A 24,967-nucleotide genomic window follows, 5' to 3' on the forward strand; every position below is an offset into this window, starting at 1 on the left:
CGTGGTATAAAACATCGTCGTCGAAAATAAAGCGGTTCAAAAACTTCGCAGTTTGAAAACATCGTCGCCGAAAATATCGTGGTAAAAAATAAAGTATCTATAAATCATCGCATGACGATAACATCGCAGACATGCTTTTTTTCAGGTTTTAATAATTATAAATGGATATTCCCATAATGATTTGTGAGCACAAGGTGTAAAGAAGGATAATTTTTACTTTCACATTTTTTTATTAACTAATAAATTTTTGCTAAAAAAGTAAGGAAACTTAAGCATACAAAATTAAATGCAACTTATAGATTATACTTTTCATGAAAAATTACCAGTAAAAACTTTATAAAAATGATTTATTATTGGCCTTTGTTAGTTAACTATGTCGGTTTAAAATTCTATTAAGTGCTATAAGTTGCATTCATTTTCTATGCTTAAGTTTCCTTTTTATTTTCTCAGCAAAAATGTATTAATTAATAAAAAATATGAAAGTAAAATTATACTTCTTTCCATCTTGCGCTCACGAATCATTATGGGAATATCCATTTACAGTTATTAAAGCATTTCTGCGATGTTATCGTCATGCGATGATTTGTAGATACTTTATTTTTTACCACGATATTTTCGACGACGATGTTTTTAAATTGCGAAGTTTTTGAACCGCTTTATTTTCGACGACTATGTTTTGTACCACGATGTTTTAGAACTGCGACGTTTTCTCTTTGCGATGTTTTCTCCCACGATGTTTTGTTCTCGCCTTGCGTCGTTTTCTCCGCGACGTTTTCGTCTGCGATGTTTTCTCCCACGATGTTTTGTTCTCGCCTTGCGTCGTTTCCTCCGCGACGTTTTCGTCTGCGATGTTTTTGCCGCGATGTTTTCGGCTGTAACCGGTAAAAAAAGCAAGCAGAAAATGGTATTTCATAAACTGCACTTCTGAAATTAAAGTTACTCTGTGCTGTTACAGTATCAAGTAAAAGAAAGGGGCGGACTGAACTGAATTACTTGAAATATATCAAATCATACGAAGGCTATGTGTCTACGAGGAGTGATGTCTTCACTGATGACTTTTTTTAAGAGAAACCGGCTAGTTTTCACTTTACGCATGGGAAAAATTAGAGTTACCATCATGGAAAGTTTGATCTTGTATGACGTCATCGACTCTAATTCTACTCAAAAGCAAATTGTTACGTACTCCCTTTGAGTCTTGTTTCTCCTACTTCTGTGAATAAATGACGCCAGCGTTGGGAAGAAGCTAACCTTGGAAAAACCATTAAAACTTTCATGCAGTCAGCTCGTCCGTCAAGTTAGGAATCAGGTTTGAATTATCAATGCTCAGCAACATTCAGTAAAATCTCGTCCATTGGTGAGCTGGAAGTTCTACAAGATTGAACCCGAATGGTGAAATCTGGGGAGTTAGCAGTATGTAAAATATTAGTTTCATTCTGTTTCTTGCATCAAAAAAATTCGAAGATATCATGCCAGTCTCTGTTAAAATGTGTAAAGCTTTTCGATAAAATTGACGCCAATCCAACATTTTATTTGGCCTTATTTGAAAATTTAGATTAGTACATTTCCCTTCATTATAATATAAACGAAGGTTGCTCAAGTTCCCTTTAGAAAAATCACTAATTAATGAGAAATCTGCTAAGAAAAAAAGAAAAGCTTTTTCTCCTCAATACCTTAGGAAAAAAAACATTCTTCGTTTGAGCGTAAAATAAATTAAAATGCATGTATTTTTGATTAAAGTAGCAAAAATAATAAAGATTATGGGATTTGCATCAAAAATCGTACTATATATGGCTTAAAACTTACCAAAGAATAAAAGCTGAGCAAAAACCTAACCTTATCCTATTACTTCAACTATTAAGTGCAGATATGACATATAAGTATTTTTTGTCTTTTTGCCCCCGCCAGTGCACATGCCATGCACCAAACCTTACATTTCAGACACTGAATCATACTTTCTTCACAGGCACGCTCTGGCTGAAAGTCGCTGTACACTGGTAGTTCGGTTCGAGGTTCGAATGCCGCAAACGGGCTGGCTCCATTCGCATTTTCGTGGTTTTCCCCATGTGTAACATGTGCAACGTGCGAGTTTGCCTTAGAAATTCTTCCACGAAGGCATTCCTCCTCTTAGATAGATAGCCCTCGTGGCTTTGCCGTAATCACATAAAACAAACTATACATTCTTCACGTACTTCGCCATAGAAAACCAATCTCCTTTACTTTTTCCGGCTTTCGTTTTTGTAACTTCTGGCTTCCTTTTAACTGTGCCTTGAATTTTAGACTTCATTTCGATCTCAGCTTTTTGCGGGGAAAAGGTTATTATTATAGACAAACGTATATCTTTACGGAAACAGTGAGAAACATCTCCCAACTGTGGAATGGGATATAAAGCATTTATATCCTATTTTATTTTGCTTTGACTCAACAGTGAAATTGATGCGATAGGTTCTCCAGAAAGAGTGCCGATCAGAATTTCATCGGTAGTCACCTGGTGTGCTGGAGGAATTGTGTCAACTGGATTGAATTGGATTATTTAATTATGGCAAAGCACACGAGGGATATCTGCCTAAAGGGAGGGATGCCTTCGTGGAGGACTTTCTAAGGGAAACTGGTTCGTATACACGTTACACATGGGGAAAATCACGAAAACGCCCACGCAGCCAGCTCGTTCGCGGTATTTGAACCTCGGACCGAACTACCAGTGTTCAGCGTCTTTACCGCTCGGCCTTTGGTGGGCCTGTGTCAACTGGAGAGCTTTCAATAGTGAGTAATATCTCAGCTTGTGCTAATTTACCACCTGATGAGTTTTCATCGATTAGAATAAAAATGGAAAACTGTTCATCCTGAAATATGTGTCAGTTGCATGGTCATAAACCTGTAGAACTGAAACCCCTTAAAGCAGTGCCCAAACGAATGGCTTTGGGAAATGCAACGCCCAGTTGTCTAGAAATGGTAGCTTAATTAGTTACCTTCTCGGATTTGTTCGTAACAAACAGATTCCGCTACGATATATTAGGTTTTGAGAGATTTTAAAAAGGTCTATCTTGAGGATGAAGACGGTGTGATGTATGAACAGGAAACGGTACTTTTCCGTTTTGCCGGTGCAGGCGATAAAGTCGTCAATAGTGGTACAACTGATACCAAACGGAATATCCTCGCTGGTAACCTTTTACGCCTCATTTTCAAAACAAGTCGCAGCTATTTCTTATGAGATTGATTGTTTCTCCCAATACTGGTTATAAAATTACGTAGAATTATTACCAGATAGCTCAATTTTATGACCTATTCGCGGTAATTTAGTCAATTAGGAGGCAATCACACCGCTCACCCGAAGGCGAAAATATAGAAAAGGCAAAGTCCAAGGTTAAATTCATGAATTCTAATCAGAATGCACTAGCGAAGTAAAGCAGTGCGGTTTTACATAATTTCTGAGTAAGCTATTCGTACGAATTGAAATAATTCTTGCATTTTAAATTTGAATTCCAAATTAAGATTTAACTTGAAATTAATGTAGATAATTATATTTTTGTAGCGTAGTTTACGTGAGATGAGATCACTCGGGATCACGTGATATGAACTGGCGAATCAGGATGTGGAACCACGAAAGCATAGTAAATTCTTAAATTAATGTCTTTTTACAAATTTATTGTCTTTTTATAAAATTCTAAACTATATTAAAAAGTTTATGTCTTCAAAATAAACAATTCTTAGAACTAACATTTGATAAATTTTTTTTATGTGTATACTGTATCGTGTCGCTTGGCGAGATTTGCGCCGACGAAATGTTTCCAAGAAACCCAGGAAATAACAGCAGTCTTATGTTATATTCATGTGCAACTTGAATCGCGTCAGTATTTATCGGATAAGGGGCATGACCATCTGAACAAATTAGAACTTGCTGCTTTTCGGTAACTCGGTGTACTTGATGAAATGGTCTAACCACTCAACAGAAAGTTCTGTTATTCATCTAATTCTTTGAGCACGTAAATATGAATCCTAGTGGAGATCCTTGCGTGAGACAGTAATTCATGCGTTTAAATATCAGCACTGAAGGCACAAACTTTATCAGCAGCATTCATGCAACATTATGCATAGCATTGTGGCACTCCTTCTTTCGCTAGTAAACGCTTCGTGTTTTCCGATGGTTTGGGGACTATCGAAAGATCAGTTTCATCAACATTTTATATATGATGAGCAAAGCATTTGTGCTCATCTAGTGTTGCTTCGAACTTGTAAAAGAATTCATAAACACCTTCTTTATTAAAACTTCTATCTCTTGCCGTTGAGGTTGCCTTTGGAGTGCATAAACACGAGGATCTTTGCGTACTTGGAATAAGGAAGGATAGTCTTTCGCCATTTTCCCCCAGCAGTTCATTTAAAAGTTAAAAAGATGCGGAAGTTTATATTTTTCAGCTAATTCAAACTCCATATTCCTTAGATCGGTTGCTGTGATTCCAATAAAACATGATTCTAATGTAAGAATAACTATGTCTTGTTCTATTTCTTTGGGCCTTCCAAGTCTGACGTGCCATTAAGCTGCATTAATTCTTGAAGATGACGTCGGAGAGTCGATTTAGGAATTCCATACTGCCTATGAGCCTTATTAAATCTCATTTCGTAATTTGATTAACGCTTCAACCACATCTTATTGTTTCCATTTGTTTTAAATTAGTTTTGACATTTTGGGATCTGTATAATAAAAACAAATTAAACATCATTTTCCATTCTATATGTTATCGTTCCAAACTAGTGCACTTACCAAACTGGTACCAAACTACCGAAGTTACCAAATTTGTGCCATAACTTCTACGGTTAGTTAAGTTGTACCAAATCCTAAATCATAGCGGCTACGATTTAGGAATCTGACGTTGTTATGGTTTAAGATGTTACTTGAGTTGTATTCCAAACGAAACATCACGGCGCTGTTCTAACCAAATAACCGTTTAATTACTACAGAAAAAGAAATATGCACCAACAAATAATCTACTTATTACAAAAGCTAATAATATACGTAAAACATTTTACAGAAAGCAGCAAAACTTACTTTTTAGCTGCGTGAATAGAAAGCGGACGTTTTTCGTTGAAGGCGGTGTGACTGAATGAATACCACATCACACTCATCAGAAGCACTGCTTTTGGCGCTTTTTAAAAATATTGACCTTTTCCCAGCAAATACGATTTAAGCACTGCTATGACTTGAGCAATCTTCTCCTAAATATACATTTGAAAATTAGAAACAGAAATCCAATTTCAGTCAAAAATATATGTGAAGAATTCTTTTTCTCAAATTTTATAAATGGAAGAAGTTTACATGACTTTCAAAGAATTCAGATTAAATGAAAATTCCCTTACTTTATGCCTTAATGTTCACTTTTAATTTGCAGCCGATAAAGAGATCACATTGCCATTAAAACGAGGGATTTTATAATTCATCTTCTGAACATTCACTCCCATTTTCTGTGAAAAAATACTTCTTTTCCTAATTTATTGCGGACATAAGTGATCAAATTTCAAAGTCACGCGAATAACGCTATAAATCCCATGCATTTATTTTAATAAGGCAGCCTTCGAGTTCTCTCCAAGGGGCTTAAGATGTTTAACCGAGTAATTGGCTTTTAGGATCACAACACTACTGCTAAGATTTAATGGTTTTGTAGATTGAAAATCCATTTTCGGGAAAATGTAAGATTTAAAATTAGTATGATAAGAATACTTTTTACTTGAATTGTATTTATTATCCTAGAAATAATAAAATAAATTGCATGCAATATTTTAAAATAGCCGGATAACGCTTTTGGCTGGCAAAAGCTCTTAAATTCTATATTTCTAACATTATTATATTTATAAAATAATGTTTGAACTAAATTTTAAATCTATTTTAGATTTTGAAATTTCAATGTGAACATTAAAATGCGGCCTCCCAGACGGTATAGTGGTTAGGGAAGCCTGACTGCGATACCGAAGGGCCTGGGTTCGAATCCCGGAGAAGGCATGGTTGTAACTGTCCGTCCCCTTCATAGGAGGCAATGGTGGCCCACCTATTAGGTGCCTCCATAATAAAGAGACCGCCACATCTGGCCTTGTATAGATTAATGGACTGTGCTACACTGTAACTGTTCACAATTTGCCATTGGGAAAAAACATTAAAGTGCGTATTTCAATTTAAACATTAAAGTTCCTTTTAGAGAGGATTTATATTTGACGGAAAGTTTTATTTAAAGCCAAACAATTAGACGAACCCTCCCAAATTCAATGCAGTTTGGATGCCTTTTTCCCATTAAAAGCCGCAGGTCTATGCTATGCATCAGTGCTTTTCCTGCTTAAGTAAAAAAAATCTCTAGCGGTAAATTTTCTCTGATGCAAAATACTTTGCCACTTCAGAAGGTAGAGAAAAGAACTTACTTGTAAGAGTAACGGTACCATAAGTGATAAGTGATAAGTGACGGTGGACGGGGGCACTGTCCCTTTGCCGTAAGGATTAATCAGTACAGCACCACGTCCACCCTTATCTAAAGTTGGCTAGAGATTGCATATAGCTACGTATAGAACATAATAATTATTTCTGTAATTACGCAAGTGAGCTTGGGGGAGCTTTCATGCAGGGCTAGTACATATACACTACATGTGTGCAGAAGGCGGTTGCAACTAAATTACTTCAGTGCACGTATAGTGCTGTGCATATACATATTTACATAATTATGACATTGCATGTCTTATATATACACTATGCAATACGGCACTGACAAGTAAAATTTCATGCTTTCTATACAGCGCTTTTACCTTGAGAAAAGAGAGAGCATCTTTTCGACAACGGCCTTGCTAAACGAAATGTTCAGACAATTCACACAAATATAGGTGTGAGATACATACATCGTATTTAGGGTATTTTTAAGTGCCATACCTATTTATTGATCTAAAGTTTTGGTGGAAGGATACAGTACAATGCAGCATAGAAACAATAAGCAAGAGGTTTCGAGAATAGTGGAAAATGCTAGTTTTCACGTTTCTTGAGAATACCATAGATTTACTAACATCCTCGTAATTCATAAAAAATTAACAATAAGTGTACATTTTGCGAGAAAAATCTTCTATAAGGAAAGAGGATTTGTCGTGTAACTGTTACATTTGGATTTGCTGTGTAACTGTTAACTTATTTATAATTGATATTTAATAAGTGACTTTCCCTGTTCTCGTGCGAAACTTCAAGAAACACTTTTAACCGAAATTCTCTCGGACAACGGCTATAATAAACAAATCAGAAAAATTTCTTCTTCGAGGGAAGTCGAAATTTTCTCACTTCCCACGAGTGACACACGTGTGTAGTTTGAAAGTTAAGGGGAGCTGGAACCGCGGCTGTCCGCCATCCTATGACCCGAAGGAGGGTAGTAGTCTGCGAAAGAAAATCACTCGCTTTTTAGCTTACAATCCTTTCCACTAACTTTTTAAGAAATCTAGCGCATTCAAGAGAAAATTATGTTTAAATGATACTATATTAAATTCATTAAGAATTAGCACACAAAAATTAAATTCATTATGCATTGTGAAATAATACACAATAAATTATGTTTTGGATGAGCGAAAAAATTAGCCCATATTTTCTCTTGTTGATTGCAAGTCGATTTTTTTATCTATTTCTGTATTGTTGTGCATTTGTTCTAATTTATTATTTACTTACCTCATTTTTTTTGTTGGTTGGTATTTTTTCATATTTTTAAAATCTTACCTTACACTGTTATGTACTTGTTCGTATATATTTATCGTCTGATTTAGTGCATTGTTTGTGTCATTTCATATATATTTCTGATTTAGTTCCGTTTAATCTTGAATTTCTGTATGTTACTTTGTTTTTATTATTTGTATTATTTCATAAAGCTTTTAATTTTGAGTCGACTTAAGTTGGATTTATAAGGATAGCTTAAGTAGAACCGGAGGAATGAAAATACGTCTTGCCTAGCTCTAGTCAACATGATGTTCATTATGGAAAGTCCCAAAATCATGTTTTGAGCGCAAAGGAGAGATTTTTCGAAAAGTTTCCAGCTGTTTTATCTAGACGCATTGATAAATAGTATAAAATGAAGCTGTGAGCAGCCATAAACAAGTTGGGTTAGAATTCTTAACCAGTTGCAGAATTTTGAGCTATTGAGTTGTTAACCATTTCAAGCACTCAAGCAAAAATAAAGTTTAAGGTTTTCCGTTTACCTGACCTAGTTATCTAAGGAAAGCTACAGAGAAACATTTAACATGCGACAATGCAAAATTGCAAAGTGCAAAGATAATCAGTGTCCACAAAAGTTCTTACTTGGTCTTTATTTTAACAACCGTTTGTCGTAATTACATACTACTAGTTGCAAAAATGTTTTAAATGGCCCAAAGATTTATATTTTGACATTTTTAAATTTAAAGAAATTAATTTTGTACAAAATAAGAAATTGAACATTTTGCACGTTACCTCGAGTCCCTACATTTTTATTACGAAAATTTAGTACTCATTATAAAAAATAAAAAAAAAAGAAAAGTTTGATTCGTACTGAAAAAATGGATTGGTATATTTAATCTGAAAATCTGCGATTTTTGACGTCATGTACAATTTGTATTCAGAGATCAGTTAGTAAATAAATTCGAGACCTCGAAGTTCATTTACGCCTACAAATAACATTAAATGATGCTGTTTTGTAATTTAATAGTACATTTCATTTATATATATATAATGTTGTATGATAAACCGTATACATTTTAACAATTTACATTAAAGTTACTTTAAAACAATTTTCGGAATTAAACTTCCTACCTATGGGTCACTCTTTTTAGATACTTCTACTAAAATTAATATTAGGAGATAATATAATCAACATTTCTTTAGTAAATATATATATATATATATATTTACTAAAGAGTCAAGCAATTCGGTATATATATATATATATATATTTTACATTTGGTATGACAAAGAAAATTTCACACAAGTAATTTATAAGTTTAAAAGTATGTTATTAATATTCTCGTGAAGTTTTAATTACTTTAGAATCATAATATGGGTCATTGTACGGCAATTCCTTAAACTACAAATATTTTTATTTTTAATGAATGCAATTTATATTACTAGGTCGCTGAGAACAGAAATCCTATGAGATTCTGTGAATATGATCTCTATTTTGAAAGAAAATTCTATTAATCAATACGTTTCGCAATTATCTGCATATAAATGCTCTTCGCGTAATCTATTAATATCAGAAACCATTTTCTAAACTGATATTTTGCTTTTAGTTACTTATACATACGAACATTTCGCTCCTTAGTTTATGTATGATCCCCAGATATGATCCGCGACTTTAAACCCAAATATGCTGGTTAATTCTTCGGGCTAATAATATCAAACTTTTCGGTTTTACTTTTTATAACCAGTATAAAATTTTCCTAAATATAAATATAGCAATCGTGCGAACGTATAAAAAATTAGATCTCGAATCTTACAAAAAATTAATGTTTCTTAATTTAAAAAGCAAAACATGATTTTTTGCGTCGTTTAAAACATTTTTGTAATTAAACGTTTATGTCTACGACCATAATAAACTCCGGACAGCTTAAGTAGGTTCTACTTAAGTTGCAAAATTAAACTCCGGGTAGGGACTTTTGTGGACATGGTATATATTTGCATTAACTATTCCTTTTTTAATGACGCTTAATTTAATTGCATGTTTCGTACAAACAAGATCAATATTTTTAAATATTTCTTATTGAAATAAGAATAAATTTATACAAATGAATTTGTGCCGGGACTTCCGCTTCTTAACTTATTTAGATTGCTGCAGATTTCTCTTATGTCACATCTTTAGAATTTACTTTATGTTCATGGGTCTTTTAGCCACTGTGATAGGTCTGGTATAAGAATTATACTTAATACATATTGGATGTGGATATAAAATTGAGGATATGATTTGTTTTAGCGAGTATCCAAAAAAGGAAGCGGTATAGAATATTTATTTTAAACGCTCATGGGGAAGGTCTGAAGAAATGCTTCTAATTTGCTATAAAAATATTCAGATAGTGCAGTTCAGTGAAGATATATAACAGGCAGTTGCTGTGGAATATCTACGCAACACATCAAAATTTTGAAAGAATTTTACAAAATGTAAAATTTGTTGTAAGTTAAAAATTATTCTGACGAAAATGCATTCAGTCTTTTTTCCCAATTGTTCAATAAATTCAACAATATTTTCGTTTTTTCCTAGCAAAAAATGCAAACCAGCCGTATAAAATTTTCTTTCTCTCGGAATATCTGAATACACACTGTTTATCGAATCAAAGATTTTGCTAAAACAAACGGAAATAGCAGAATTGTTTTAAAAGTACTCCGGACGCGGGCGAACAACAAATAAACCTAGAAAAGTATTTGAATAAAACCATAAAGATGTCTATTAAGCAGACGGTAACTGGGCTTTACTTTAAAGCAAAATAGAATTCTTTATCCTTAAGAATGTCTTCCAAGTGCAGTTGGAGACGCCAGATTAAATTTTGATGTTCTTGTCAAAATAGAGCAAGCTTTCATTTGCTTTATGTAGGATCATAAAATCTTTCTTGATAGATGCATACTTTCAAGATCTTAGTGAAAGTAAAATCAAAACATTTTAATCTATTGTATAGGTGACTTCCTCAAGTACAAGCCCGCAAAGTGTGTTAGTATTTTTTTTTTTTTTTTTGAGTGGACGAATGATGATGACGCGAATCAGAAGAAAAGTAGTGTGCTGATAAATATAGAGAAATAAAAGCCTACATGTTTACTTCAGCTCTGTTTTTAGATTAATATCATGCTAAGAAATGAAACCAGGCATTCGGAAACTGGATTTCTTCCTCGACTCTAAGTAGTTGGGTACATCTAGATACTGTGTATGATTAGATACTGTGTATGATTGAAGCAATGTTTTATTTCAAATCTTCAGACATCTCAGGAGTTAGGTATCTTTTCTTTTGCCTAAACATGCGGTTAAGTTGGCTAGATAATCCAAACTTGACACTAGTATAATATGTCTTTAATAAGAACTTACCTGATCTCAGGAACTAAAAGCTTCAAATTCATTGTTGAACGTCCATAAGAATCGTATAAACTTCTTTTCGGAAGTTGTTGAATGAAAGAGTTTCATAAAATCATTTACCATCTGTTAGAGAAGTGTGCACATCATAAACAGGTCTACCCTCATGTCTCATTACTCGTTGAGTTTGCGAATACTCTCTGTAAATTGTATTTTCAGTTTGCAAATCTAGTAATTATTATTGAATTATAACCTAGTGAAATAATAACATTTCTTTATTTAAAGTAACTGGGCATCATTTCAAGAGGAAAATATATATTATAAATATATAGAGAGAGCATCGACAAAAATAATTTTATATAAAATATTTTAATATAGTTTAAAGTTAAATCTAAAATATCTAAACTATTTTAATGTAATTTAAACTAGTAATTTAAAGTGGCATTTGCATCACTAACATATTACTATAGAATAAAATAATACGCTTGCCAATGTTTAAGTTCATTTTAAATGGTTTACCTTAAATATACACAAATTCTGAAAATTATACTTTTTATTATTCAAGCAAATAAGTAACGCTGCTGGATTGTTTTGAAAATGTTGATTAATTTATGCATTAAATTTTAAGTTAGTTCTTAATTTTGCCGAAACCTGCCATTTCAATAGTTTTGCTTCTGATATGATTTAACACATTAATTTTCATTTGAAGAGCGATTCTGCTAAGAAGATTCAATTGTTAAAATTTTGTACCTACAAGTAGACTATAGCTTGAAATAGATTAGAATAGAAATATATTTTATTTTCCATTCTTTTTCGAATTAAATGGGATTGTAGTTTCAGTCTGAAAGCATGAAAACACTTGTTATAAATCTTTTGTTGGAATTTTTGCGCAAAGAAGCTAAACTGAGTTTACCAGGCTCAGCCGCTCGCTATTGAACTCTGCAACCAAAATTACTGGGCGGCATCGACAAGCAACAGTATTATTGAAAATCGATAAAAGAAAAATGGAACTATTAATTATCAGATGGAAACTGCAGTTCTTCTGAAATTGTGATTTCCTCTTTCAAGGAGCAGAAAGAAATATGTGGTGACGAATGTGAACGAAGATTTAGAGATGGAGGAGAAAGCAGAGTTGAAGGATAAATCTCAATTTGTGGACGCAATTAATTCTCTTAGAGAGACAGGAAAGAGAGGATCACTTAATTTAAAACGGAATTCTCGAAGTATTTGCAAGTTGCAACTCAAACAATTAAGAAAAGGCATACTTCTGCAGTTATAAATTTCTGCAAATACAGAACTTCTAAGAGACAGCCATTATTCCCTAATGTAATAGAGTAATGGGCTCCTCGATTGTAGTCTTATTTTTGAGCCTGGGAAAAAGTGAAAGGGTAAAGTAAGCATCAGAGGTCCTATTAGTCTCAATCATCACTTTTTTGTCCGTACCACTTTTGTGTACGTATCCCTATTGTGTTCTTATCACTTTTCAAGTAAAAAGATGTTGCCACCATATTTTATCACAATGCATTATTTTTTAAGAAATAGTGTAACGAATATAAAAAACATGTATAGAAATTCAAATAGAAGGATGTTGCTACCAAACGTTATCGTCATAGAGTATTTATTTTTTAAGAAATAATATAGAGAAATTTAACACTCTACCAGGAATTCGAACTATATTTTGTTTTTAAATACTTTGTGAGTTTGCTGTTAAATTTTTGAGCCTTAAGTATGAAGAAAGTGATGTTTAATAAATAAAGTGAAACATGTAAAATGTTAATAATGAAAATGCGAAAAAAGTTGTGCAAGTTATCTTACTAAAAAAACTGAGTGTTGATATGATGAACCGAGAAAAATTGAAAAAAGTTAAGGGCAAAACAATGTATCAGAAATTCTAAATATATGCTGCTTTTTAAAATTTACTACTTTACAGTTAAATTTTATGAGCCGCTAAGTACAAAGAAAGGGATGTTTATTATATAAAGCTCAAAAGATATAAAATTAATAATAGAAAGATTAAAAAAGTCATGTAAGCCATCTTACTAAGAAAACTGAGCATGCATATGATGGACTGCAAATAGACTAAAAAATTAATAGCAAAATTCTAGATTCTAAATATATAATTTGAAAATTCTGAAAATGTAATCCTTAATTCTAAATATGGCTGCTTTTCCAAATTTTATGGGACGTAAGGGAGTAGGAAGCTATGTTTAAGAATAAAGTTAAAAATGGTTATAAGGCATTTTCTTCCCCCTTCCAGCATGCCTTCGTGGTGTAAGGGTTATCTCGTATTCGAGAGGTCCAGGTTCGCGTCCCGGAGAGGACATTGCGCATTTTTCACATCTCTTACTTCAAAAATCCTAATGACGCAAAATCCTTCAAAAATTCTAATCCTAATCGCTACAAGGTAATACAATTTTTGTCAGCAGGGGTGAATCTAAGAGCAGACTGATAAACTGCGCTTTCAGCGAGAGCATAAAAAACCCAACAAACCCTAATAACCTTCTTGAAATAGTAATCTCTTCAGATTTTGTTTTGTAATGAGATTTAGTTCCTGAGAAAGGTTCCTTGAAAACTTTCACATAAAATATTAAAAAATAAGAAAATCACAAAGTGGAAAACATGGTATGTTTCCCTTAAATATTCTCTGTAAAAACTGCAAAAGATTTAGAAGATATCTCTTGAAATTTGCCTTAATTAAATAATCCAACTGAATCGAATCTTAAATAAAAGACATTTTTCAAAACGGATCCAAAATTTCACGTATAATACTGAAAAGTGTAATTTTTCCGAAAATTCATTACACACACGAAGCTATTTTACAAATTAACAGCCTACCTTGTGAAGCTGCGAAAAATGTGCAAATGCAGAATAAATTTTAATAATTAAAACATATCAGTCAATGTAAACTCTTTATACTTCAAGGCAATTTTTAAGGTATGCGGGTATTAACTCTAAGTTACCGCCTTATCACTCTTTGTAAAATATCTTAATATATATTCAGCAACATATTACAATCCAGTAGGTACCTAGAATTTCAGGATCGTCATATATGGTTTGCATAAGAATAAGTTATTCGCTGACGGTATTTGGATTTTAAGTTCTTTGTATGTAAGAAAGAGATTTTCCAAGATATGTCAAAAAATGGTAAAAGATGCACGGTTTCATGTTTGTAACTTTCGACTTCACGTCTACCGTTTTACTATTTAAAAGTAAATTTCAGTTTTGGAAGGTATAATAACTCCCTTTACAAATCCGTAGGAATTAAGAAAAAAGTTACAAAAAAAATTCAATTCAGGGTATCCTTGGAATTTTGCAGATAATTATTTCCGATGTTTCTAAAAATACTGCGTAAAATGAAGCATTAGTTTCAATGAAAGTTTCAATCATACTTTAAAATCTTTCTGAAATGCGATAACTTGATTTTTAATTAAATTAACTTTTATCATGTCAGTTAATGTTAAATGCATTTATTGCGCATTTCATTCCAGAAATAAGATGAATTATAGCTAACGGTTTCAAAATTAATTAACGGAGTTATATAATTAACTTATTTCACATTCGAAGATCAAGCAATCAACATTAGTTTGTTTTCCCATTGCGAACGGCCCACCAGCGGCCGAGCGGTAAAGTCGCTGAACACTGGTAGTTCGGTTCGAGGTTCAAATCCCGCGAACGGGCTGGCTGCGTGGGCGTTTTCGTGGTTTTCCCCATGTGCAACGTGTATACGAGCCAGTTTCCCTTAGAAAGTCCTCCACGAAGGCATCCCTCCTCTTAGGCAGATAGCCCTAGTATGCTTTGCCATAATTAAATACACACATACACACACCCATTGCGAACATGATTCATTCCTGAGTATTTTTCTGTAAAGTATTTGATCCATAGACTATTTAAAAGCCTGTTATTATTACATATACCATTTATCGGAGATAATTTAAATACCTGTTATAATTTTATATACCATTATCCTTTTAATGAGTTATAATGCAGGGTCTTCTATCTCTTTCATTCATAAAGGAAGAATAAAATATTTATTTAATCTTCAAAATATGTTTAGAATTATCTAATTTATTATAGAATGACTGACTGCATTAAAAAGCCCAAGTAACTAACTCCTTTACTGAACTATTCAGTGTGCAAAGCGTATTTTAATCAACACGTTATTTCTAATCTCGAAGCTTTCCCGTGCTTCTGTTATTTCGCCTATTTCACTAGAATGAATTATAAATAGCAAGCAAGAAACTAAGTTTAGGTGAGAGAACAAGTAAACCTATCCTGCCATATTGAATCTCTTCCGTTGCGGTCTTTTTTCAGCGCTATGCTATGATTTTAATGAGTTTAATTTTCATGTCACATTACTTTAGACATTGCGGATTAGCGGAATCATGTTGTGAGGCCTTTAAAATTAAATTTTGTTGCGTAAATGATTTGAATCATAACTATTTATCCACCTCTATAAAAGCGAAAATATGTTTTTTAATTGCATTAGTTTCCATAACTTATTTATAGGTATTTAGAATTTTTTGACGCCGGAAAGCATAAAGAATCTGAGATGACCTCTCCGGGATTGGAACTCTGAACCTTCCGATTGCTAGCCGGATGTACTTACGATTACACCACAAAAGTATGTGGTAGGAACAAGAGGAAGAAAACAGTTCCTTACAAGGTGAATGGTATCCATTGACGCAAGAAAAACTAACAAGGCAATTTACACTTAAAGGTTTACTCTGCAAACTAATATTATCAACTATTTGCACAGAGTTGCTCGAGGGAAGTAATCAAAGTAAACTGAAAAACTTAAATTGATGAAATGTGATTAGATTTCGGTTCCAAAACGTTCACCAGATTAAAGTAGCTCTAAGTAAATGTTAAAAAGAGAAAATTAATATGACAAACTGGCTAGAACTTCAATTCAAAAGCCTACTTCAACAGGTGCAGTAATACATTAATATCTTAATAGCTAATAGTAACAGTTGCTACTGCAAGCGACTCAAACCACGTTTTAATCATAATTTCGAACAAGTACGAATATAAAGTTTATTTAAAGCTTGGGTAACTTAGGTTTCTTACTTGTCTTCTCTTACCTCATTCAAACAAATTATCATGATACGTGTGATACAAATTATCATCATACTACTGTGCAACGTAAACTTCAACAGCGTACAATGATAAAATTTAGCTAAGTATTTATTCGTTGCTATTAAAACTCAAAATTTAACATTAAGTAAGGAGAATCTGCTAAGAAAGATTAAATTAACCCAAAATGACATCTAAAATACTGAGATTCCGCTATAATGCTCTTTGAATAATGCTAACTTGTGAACGGATAAATCAAATCACTCACGAATGTTCAATCAGGCAGCAGTTCAGGAAGCAAGGCTCACGGTTATTGCTACATAGGATGAAGAATTTCTTGGCATAGGTTACTAAATATTTATTGTATTCTCTATTTATGCTTATTTCACTTTTAATGAATGTCGACGAAAAATAGAAAGCACAAAAAAGAATGGAGATAAAATATTTCATTAATTAATTAAAGTTTAACCGGTGACCTAATTTCACTTCTGATGAAGGCTAGCGGAAGAAACCGGAAGGCTAGGAAAGAACTAACATAAGTTTGTTTCGCCTATGTCGGCACCGGCCACTTCTAAGGCCAGATGTGGTGGCCTTCTTTATTATGGAGGCACCTAATAGGTGGGCCACCTCTACCTCCTATGAAGGGGTAGACAATTTTGGCATCCGGTGCCTTCTCCGAGTTTCGAACCTGGGCCCTTCGCTATCGCAGTCAGGCTCGCCAAACCACTATATCGTCTGGCGGCACTAACATAAAATAAATGATGAATTTAAGTGAAACTCAATAATTGTTTTAAATGTAAGCTATTTTCTGTTTCATATATTTTGGAGGCTGAAAAAATTCCCTCTGCTTATTCTTCCTTTTCAAAAGCAGAAATCTTAGAATTACATATTCCTTTATTGAAAAGTTGATAAATAATTCTATAACGATATTTCTTCATAAATAATTCTATAAAATATTTCTTCATAAATTTTTCTACAAAGTTCCTTTATAGAAACACTGTGAAAATCATTCTCTCCATATTGATTAACTGGGAAATAAATGATACTTCGATGGATATATCTAATACCCAAAGAAGAAAAAGAGGCACTATCGTAGTTCCTCTGCCAACGCCGATTTAATATCAGTGGTAGTAACTTCGATTTGCTGTGTTGTAAGGTTTTTTTGCTACTTACCGCAAGCCTTCGTAGTATTAATGGAAAGCACATCATCCGGCTAATTATTCGAAGGTAAGAAGTTCGAACCCCTGCAAGGGCACTGCCATTTTTGACGTTTACTGTTCCAAAATAAAAATTGCAATGACTTTACAATGTTGTTCAACGAAAACGAAGAAGCAAATGATCCTGGACTGAAAAATATTTCTTTCAACTGAGTGAAAACATGTATTATAATGAGGTCATATATTAAATGACTTACAGCATGAGCTCTTTTGCATTGACGACAAGCAATCTAGGTAATTTTGATCAATATTTTACGTAATCATGATCCTACTTTTATCGCAGTTTTATTGTATCACATGGCAAAGAATATAATACAATGGCATTTATTTTGCCCGTTTTGTTTATTGACGGAAAGCAATATGGGTTTAGGATCTAAATCATTTTTATCATTATTTGGATGTGTGACGGAATTTAAATTTTTCAGACATAATTAATTTTTTCTTTAATGTTTTCTGAGGTGCGAAACTAAGATTAAAAGACAATGTGGTGTTGGCATTTGCATTGAGAAATTTGATTAATGCTCTGACACTCTTTCGATGCTAATAATCCTTGCAGGTAGAATTTAGGCCTCATTAAGGATAATACTGAAGAGTAAATATATAACGGAAAGAATTAGTATATTTGTAGTCTTTGACACTGTAGCGGTGTCTGTTGTCTGTTAAATGAACCGAGACATTAAATGTGCACTTAATCTTCTTTTGGAAGAAATTTTCTAGGTAGAGAGAAGATTCTTATATATGTGGTCTGTGTTTAGACTCTTAACTGATACCCGTGGGAAAACAGCATAAGTAAAGCGACCTGTAAAGGACTCCATCTCATTGATTTTACTACCTCTTGATTACTTCCTGTACTTCTTTCTTCATAACTTCTTCTGAAACGGGAATCTTAATGCCGATTGCAGCTGCTCCATAGTGGATTAGCCTGTAATTTTCCTGCTCGAAAATTGCCTTGATGTTTATCGAGAATACTCCAGCAAGAATTTTGGCCACTATAAACGTAGGTGAGAATACCACGATTATCTCCGTAACATAAGCTATCTGAATTCGTAGTAATTCTTAATTTTTTCTGGTTGTGTTGTCATCCAGCTGGACAGCCAGTAGTCTAAAGGATCGTTTTCTCTACATACTTAGACATAAGTCTTTCATAAGCTTCTTTTTTGAGCCCCACTTGCTTTCTACTGGAATATAAGGAATATTTTAAAGAGGTTATAATGTATTTATACCGCATTCTTAGCATGCCTTCGTGGTGTAGTGGTCAGCACGCTAGGCGCGTATTCGAGTGGTCCGTGGTTCGAGTCCCGGCGAAGGTACTGCACATTTTTTCATGTCTTCCGGCTTCAAAATAAACGACTCTACAAGGTAATAGGATAGTAATGAATGTAGTAATAATAAAATATACTGTTGGTTTCCAAGTGATCAGACGCCTGCGAATTTATGCATTCACCGGGAATGACAAATGAATTCTTGGTTATTTAGCTATCTCATCACCAAGAACGTTGCCCAGGGTTCATAAAATATAGCATATAGTGATTTCTCTAATATAATCCTTTATTAAATATATGTTAGTGTAGAAATGATGGCTTGAATATTTTGAGATTTCCAACTGGACACATCTTGAGAACGGCATTTTCCTTCCTATTTGCACTACTACCGTTATATCGGAACTTAGTACTGCTAATAGTAGGAGCACTGGAAACGAAATTATAAATGCTGTTTTAGCATTGTGACTAAAATAATTCTTTCTGAGTTTTATAAGGGTTCCACTCAATGTGTTCTTAAAATATGGTGTTTAACACATATCATTAATATGTCCTTATTATTTTATGTTTCTTCTCTTGAAATACAGCACTTCAAAAGTGCTGTGAATGTATTTGCAGTATAGTGTTGTTATCCATCTTTAATGCACTTTATTTTTCTAAAGTAGCATTTAACATTCTCTTTATATAATTGTCGCATATATGTAGTGATGAATTTTATTTGTGGTTCCTGTTTTGGCAATTAGTTTAAGCTGGGCGCCTTTGCTTTACAAACATTTGTCTGATGCTATACGAACGTTGTACTCTTCTTTCCAAATTTAACCATGTGACTGAAACTAAGCACTTGTGGCCCTAAATCAGGGATAGGTAAATATTTTTTTCCAGGGCTCAAAAGGTCTGTTTTAGGCAGATTGAGTCGTCGCAAGTTGCAATGGTGCTTATGTGACGTATAACATACGTCACATAACGTATATAATACTGAAAAGTGTAAAATCCGCAATTCAAATTCAAATATAAAGATAGAACGCAATATAAGTATACTTTTGACTAAATACTGATTTAAACAATATTATGAAAATTGGCGGTCCCCGATTATGTTAAACTTAACCTTTAATTACAAGAAAACGAATAACTTCTCATAGAGATTGCATAAATAATAAACTTAAAACAGATCCTATTTCGGCAGAAAACTGAAAGTCTAATATAAACAAAATTGAAAGAACCTATGAAATACAAAGTTGAAAAAACGCAAACTTACTGAAATCATATGGCATTCTTCAAACGAAAATTTACTGAATTCATCAGATGACCAAACTGAGTTTCATGTAGAATTCACAGTGGCTCTGAAGAAGCCGAAGATGGAAGTTCTTGGAAAAAGTATGCGATAAGGTTCAAAGTGTCTAATAGCAGACAAAGTATTTAAACATATGTTCAAAAAATCCTGTCCTATTAAACTTTGTGTGCGGGGAGTGTCAAATGTGGGCGCGGTCGTGAAAATTACTACCATGGGGAAGGGTAATCTTCGAAGTTCAAAATGGCGGCTTTAAGAAACTCTAAAAGAATGCTGTATATATATATAATATTGAATGAACTGAAATTCATTGAAATCGAAATCGGAAACAAGTTTTTCTAATACTTGCGCAATAGCTGCAAAGTATATAAACAGTGGTAAATTGCATGAAATTTGCAAAAATGTTAAAACCAAAACTGAAAACTGAAAAATGTAATTTATATCTTTCGCTGCATCTTCATTTTATGTTTGGTGCAACGAAAGAAGTAAATACATCAGCCTTTTTCTAAACTAACAAAAATCACAAATTAAAAAATAGAGTTTACTTAAATAATTTCGAATTAAAATGTAAACAATAACATAAAATGTAAAGCAATAGACTGGAGATCATTCATCTGAAATTAAGGAAACGTACTTCCAGGTAATAATGGGTTACGCAGGAAAAAACAGGCTCGCGTACTTGCATAAGCAGAAATAAGCGCATCCAGCTTGCCTTGCGTTTTGCGATTATAACTACCATACAAAATCCATGATGACCTAAGTAAAAAACCATGTGAAAGAGGTTACGTTCCAGAGACATTAGGATTTTTTTGGAAGCAGAAGACTTGAAAAATGAGTAGCGTCTTCGCCGGGAATCGAACCACGGACCTCTGTATTAGCGTGCTAACCACTACAAGACGAAGGCATGCTAGGAAGGCGGGAGAAATACCTTATATACTCCCCTTTTAAAAGGCGACTGGTTTCGGGGACACAATCGCCAAATCTTGGTGGCGGAGAATCATCATCCACCACCATTTTTAGTTCGGGCGCCACAGTAGAGGCATTAGGTATTTTTTTGGAAGCAGGAGACTTGAAAGATGAGCAACGCCCTGGCCGGGAGTCGAAGCACGGACCTCTGGAATACGCGCTCAACATGCTGACCGTACACTACGAAGGCATGCTAAGAAATACCTTATAACGTTTATGTTATTCTCTTGAGTAAAGAATCGCAAAAGTGAAGGCTTGCAGTTGCTAAACAGGACGGACCTTTCTGGTGCTATCCTATATAGATTAGAAAATTAAAACACACTGAAAAATAAAAAGTAGAGCATCCAGATGTTCTTTGCCAGTTGCAAAGCAAACCCAAAGCGGAATAGTCAGATATATATCATACAAACTCAGTAAAATGGAAAATAAAAAATTTTCTTAAATTTAGATGCAAAATGGTGGTTATGTATTACGCTCAACTGAGACCCGAAAGTTAAAACTATCTGTTAGTCAGTGATCTGCTACATGAAATATGATGAAATGCCCCAATTTTATGTAGGTTTGGTTAAAACTGCTTCGGGGCTTCCGGCAAGCTAGAACTTGCGGGCTATCTAAAGTGATCTCCTTTAAAATTTCGTTTTTAGGCAATTACAAAGTCATTGCCACTCATTTTATTTAGAAATGAAAAAGTATCGACATTTATGTAATATATTTGCACATTAACAGTTTTCAAAATTATGTAATTTTTCATAACCAAATTGAATACAAGCGTAATAAAAATAAGGTTACACTTTCCTTTCTAAACAGTGCTAGTCCTTGCTTCGAAAGAATACTGATTTTTTAAGTTTCAGCATTTGGTATCCGTGAATTGAACAATACACCCCGAAACATTTAACCAATTAATTTTTTATACCTTTTTTCACATTCATTTACTTGGACCTTTCAATAAAGCATAGCATTACATTTCCAGGCTCATTGTAAGTGTATAATCACATGCCTACCTTTTAAATTACTTTATTGACATGCTTAAGAATAATGTACCCGATCACAAGACAAAGAAAATGTAAATGCTGTGATTTCTTTTAGCAAACCAGATATCTCAATGAAACAGAGGGATCTCTTTTAAAGTTTTTGAGCTGTTTAGATTTATATTATAGTATTTTCAAGTTCATTTATAACAGACGTAATACTTTCAGATCTAATTTACCATATGATATCACGAAGTTTTGAGGAACTTTACTTGTCAGATGATAGGTCAGATGCACATGATTTTCAGAATTTGTTTGTATTTTACAGATGCATAAAATAAAGTAAACAATATCTGGCCGGCATCGAAAACAAAGTAATACGATTGTTCAAAATTTAACTTCATCATTAGCAACTAAATTGAAAATAATTTCATGAGTCAATTACGCATTGAGAACAATTAAGAGTTTGAGACTTTTCTTCTGCTTCCTGGCGCCGGAACCTATTCTTTTTGTTGCATGCAAGTGAATCTGGAAATACTTCTATTATTTCATTTTTTTTAATGTCTGCAGTTACACGAATGGTTTTTCCTTTTGTAACTCGTATTCTGTTATATGACACCCTATTTTAATTTCTATCTTTGTTCTTTAAAATTGAAGAATTTGATGTCAGATTTTGTTTTGAGAAATTTTATTGCTACATTCGTGGACTTTATTTCCCATACTAATATGGTGTTTATTCAAAGCGCACTGTCGCCTTGCGTTTTCTTTAAAAATGCTCTCAAACAAAACCTTAGTAGAACGCAGACACTACTTTAGCCAGAAATCCTTAATCTATAATTTTATTTATGTATTCACATAAATGATGGTTGTGGGTTTGTCAAATTTGGAAACTATTTAAAATATTGCAAAAATATCCTAGATAAAAGACATACGTTCGGGGACATTAACGCATTCTGAAATCGAATCGTGGAAAAAACTTCTAAACTCTTTATTCATGTTCAATCTAACCTAAAATATAGTAAATTGATATATTAGAAAGCATATTATCTCACAAAGAATATAATTCCTTCCTAGTAAGGGTGTATTAGACTCTGTGTTATAAAATATGCATATTGTCTAGAAAAAGCAACTGAACAGAAAAGGAAGCTTAAGAGCAGAATTTAACTTGTAGCATTGTAAGGATCTTAAGTTTTACTAACGTTTATTTTATTTTAAATCTTTACTATCACTTCTTATTTTCTACTTCCGGCCAGAATTATAAGCGTGAAGGAGTTTATGCAAAGTTGTCTGGCGAACGCCAAGTATTTAAGTGTGGCCTTTTTGCCAAGCAGAAGAGAGGAAGCCGTGAGTTCGAAGCAGGCCGCTTACCTTAGAAGTTACGCAGTTGCTACTTTGCCTTCCAGGCCAGAGGTTTTAATCCTCTTGATAAATTAAACGTATTGTAGTGTTCACAGTCTCTGTGCTACATACGCTTCCTGTTATTATAAGGCCAATCTTATTCTAAAGTTAAATTAGAGTTTAGTTTTATTTTGATATCTTTTAAGTTAGACCCCGAGTGGAGGGTCATTGTATTCCGAAGTACGGAAGTCATTGTATATAAAGAAAAAAATAAAGGGTTTTGTATACCCTTCGTCTGTATCCTGTCTACTTACTACAATTAGTGAACATAGCTTTAGTAAGCTCTCTGTTCTAGTCAGGTCATTCTATGTTTCCGAAGAAGGTTAGAAGAAACATTGAACCTGATAGTGGCGCCCGACGAAGAATAACCATGGCCGAGTTTCAAGAAGAACCTGTGCTGCCTGCAGAAACAGCTCAGAATCCAGAAATGCCAGCTGCCGCCCTGGAAGGATTTGGGTACATTGTCCAGACCATGCGCGCTTCGATGAAACCAGAAGCAACGTTTAATGGAAACTCACAGGTAACCAGTTTTTTGGAAAAATTGGATGACCACTTCATGCTCTACCCCGTGCACGAGTTTCAAAAAGTTACCTTAGCTGCCAGCGCTTTGAGGGGCCAAGCGCTTAACTGGTTCAAATGTATCGGCAGAAGTCTCTTGGGTCAAGCAGGAAGTCCCACCTATACCTACGAAAATTTCAAGACTGCCCTACTAAAAGCCTTCCCTGTTGTAAGGGATCGTGCGAAATTAGAAACAGAACTTTTCAGTATATATCAACAAAGAATGGAAAACCTCTCGAGTTTTATTTTAAGAAAAATTCACGTTTTCAAGCTCTTGTATGGAAACCGTCCGGATCCTGAAATAATTCAAGTGATTTTGCCGAGGTTACTACCCCAAGTGCAAGACTTTATTGAATTGAGAAATCCGACTACACTGGAAAAATTATTTGAGCTAGCAATCCAGTTTGAAAGTAGAAGAACGGCGGACGTCGAAAGAAGACGCCAATATCAACAGCGAAACCAATTTGGTACGCCAAGACTACAGCAAACTCAAGCACATGGCTACGGAGAAAAAGCGAATCAGTGGGCAAGGAAACCCGAGCATTCAAAAACAGCCGGCGAACGTCGACAGTTCAATAGCAACCCAGGAAAAAAGTCTCAAGGCCAGTGGAGAAAGAAGGAAAGCACCGAAAGGAAAAATAATTTAAACTAAAACGGATTTCTGCTGACGAGAGGGTGCGGAAATCCGAAGGCCACGAAAACCCCTCTTCCTACAAGTTAAATACAGTAATGGTGAAAAATTTAACTCTTCCGAAGATTGAAGTCTTGGTAAATAATATCCCGGCCACCGCACTCCTGGATACCGGCGCGCAGTGTTCCTGTGTGGCAGAAGTCTTTTTTAGAAAGTATTTTCGCAAATACCGCATATATAATGCGGATAATACAACAGTATTAGCGGCGCAAGGAGAACAATATAAGTGCGTAGGTAAAGTACCTTTGTACATCCGTATCAAGGACGAACAAGTAAAGGTGATGTTTTTTATAGTAAAGAATTTGCAAGCACACTTAATACTAGGAATAGACTTTCTTTCAGACGCACAAGCTACACTGGATTTTAATGAAGCGTCTCTTAAGCTGACGATGAAACCAGTGCGTGTAGAAAAGGTTGAACCGCCAAGGTTAAATCTCGACCACCTGCCTAATGACGAGCAAGATAGAATCCGACAAGTGGTAAGTGAATTTGCTTCCTTATTTAGTGATATTCCAGGATTTACCC

The 24,967-nt window shown here is 34.0% G+C and overlaps 1 long non-coding RNA gene across 1 annotated transcript in view; it reads right to left on the reverse strand.

Moving 5' to 3' along the window:
• Positions 1 to 24,967, reverse strand: part of LOC118182257 (uncharacterized) — a 105,632-nt gene that overhangs the window by 25,301 nt on the left and 55,364 nt on the right. The window contains exon 4 of the long non-coding RNA XR_015039208.1: positions 5,042 to 5,208. This is a non-coding gene — a long non-coding RNA (uncharacterized LOC118182257). The remainder of the gene's footprint in view (positions 1 to 5,041; positions 5,209 to 24,967) is intronic.

The sequence above is a fragment of the Stegodyphus dumicola genome, chromosome X2 (genome assembly GCF_044657685.1).
Source record: "Stegodyphus dumicola isolate Sdum_Otavi_A_Nest chromosome X2, ASM4465768v1".
Taxonomy (NCBI): domain Eukaryota; kingdom Metazoa; phylum Arthropoda; class Arachnida; order Araneae; family Eresidae; genus Stegodyphus; species Stegodyphus dumicola.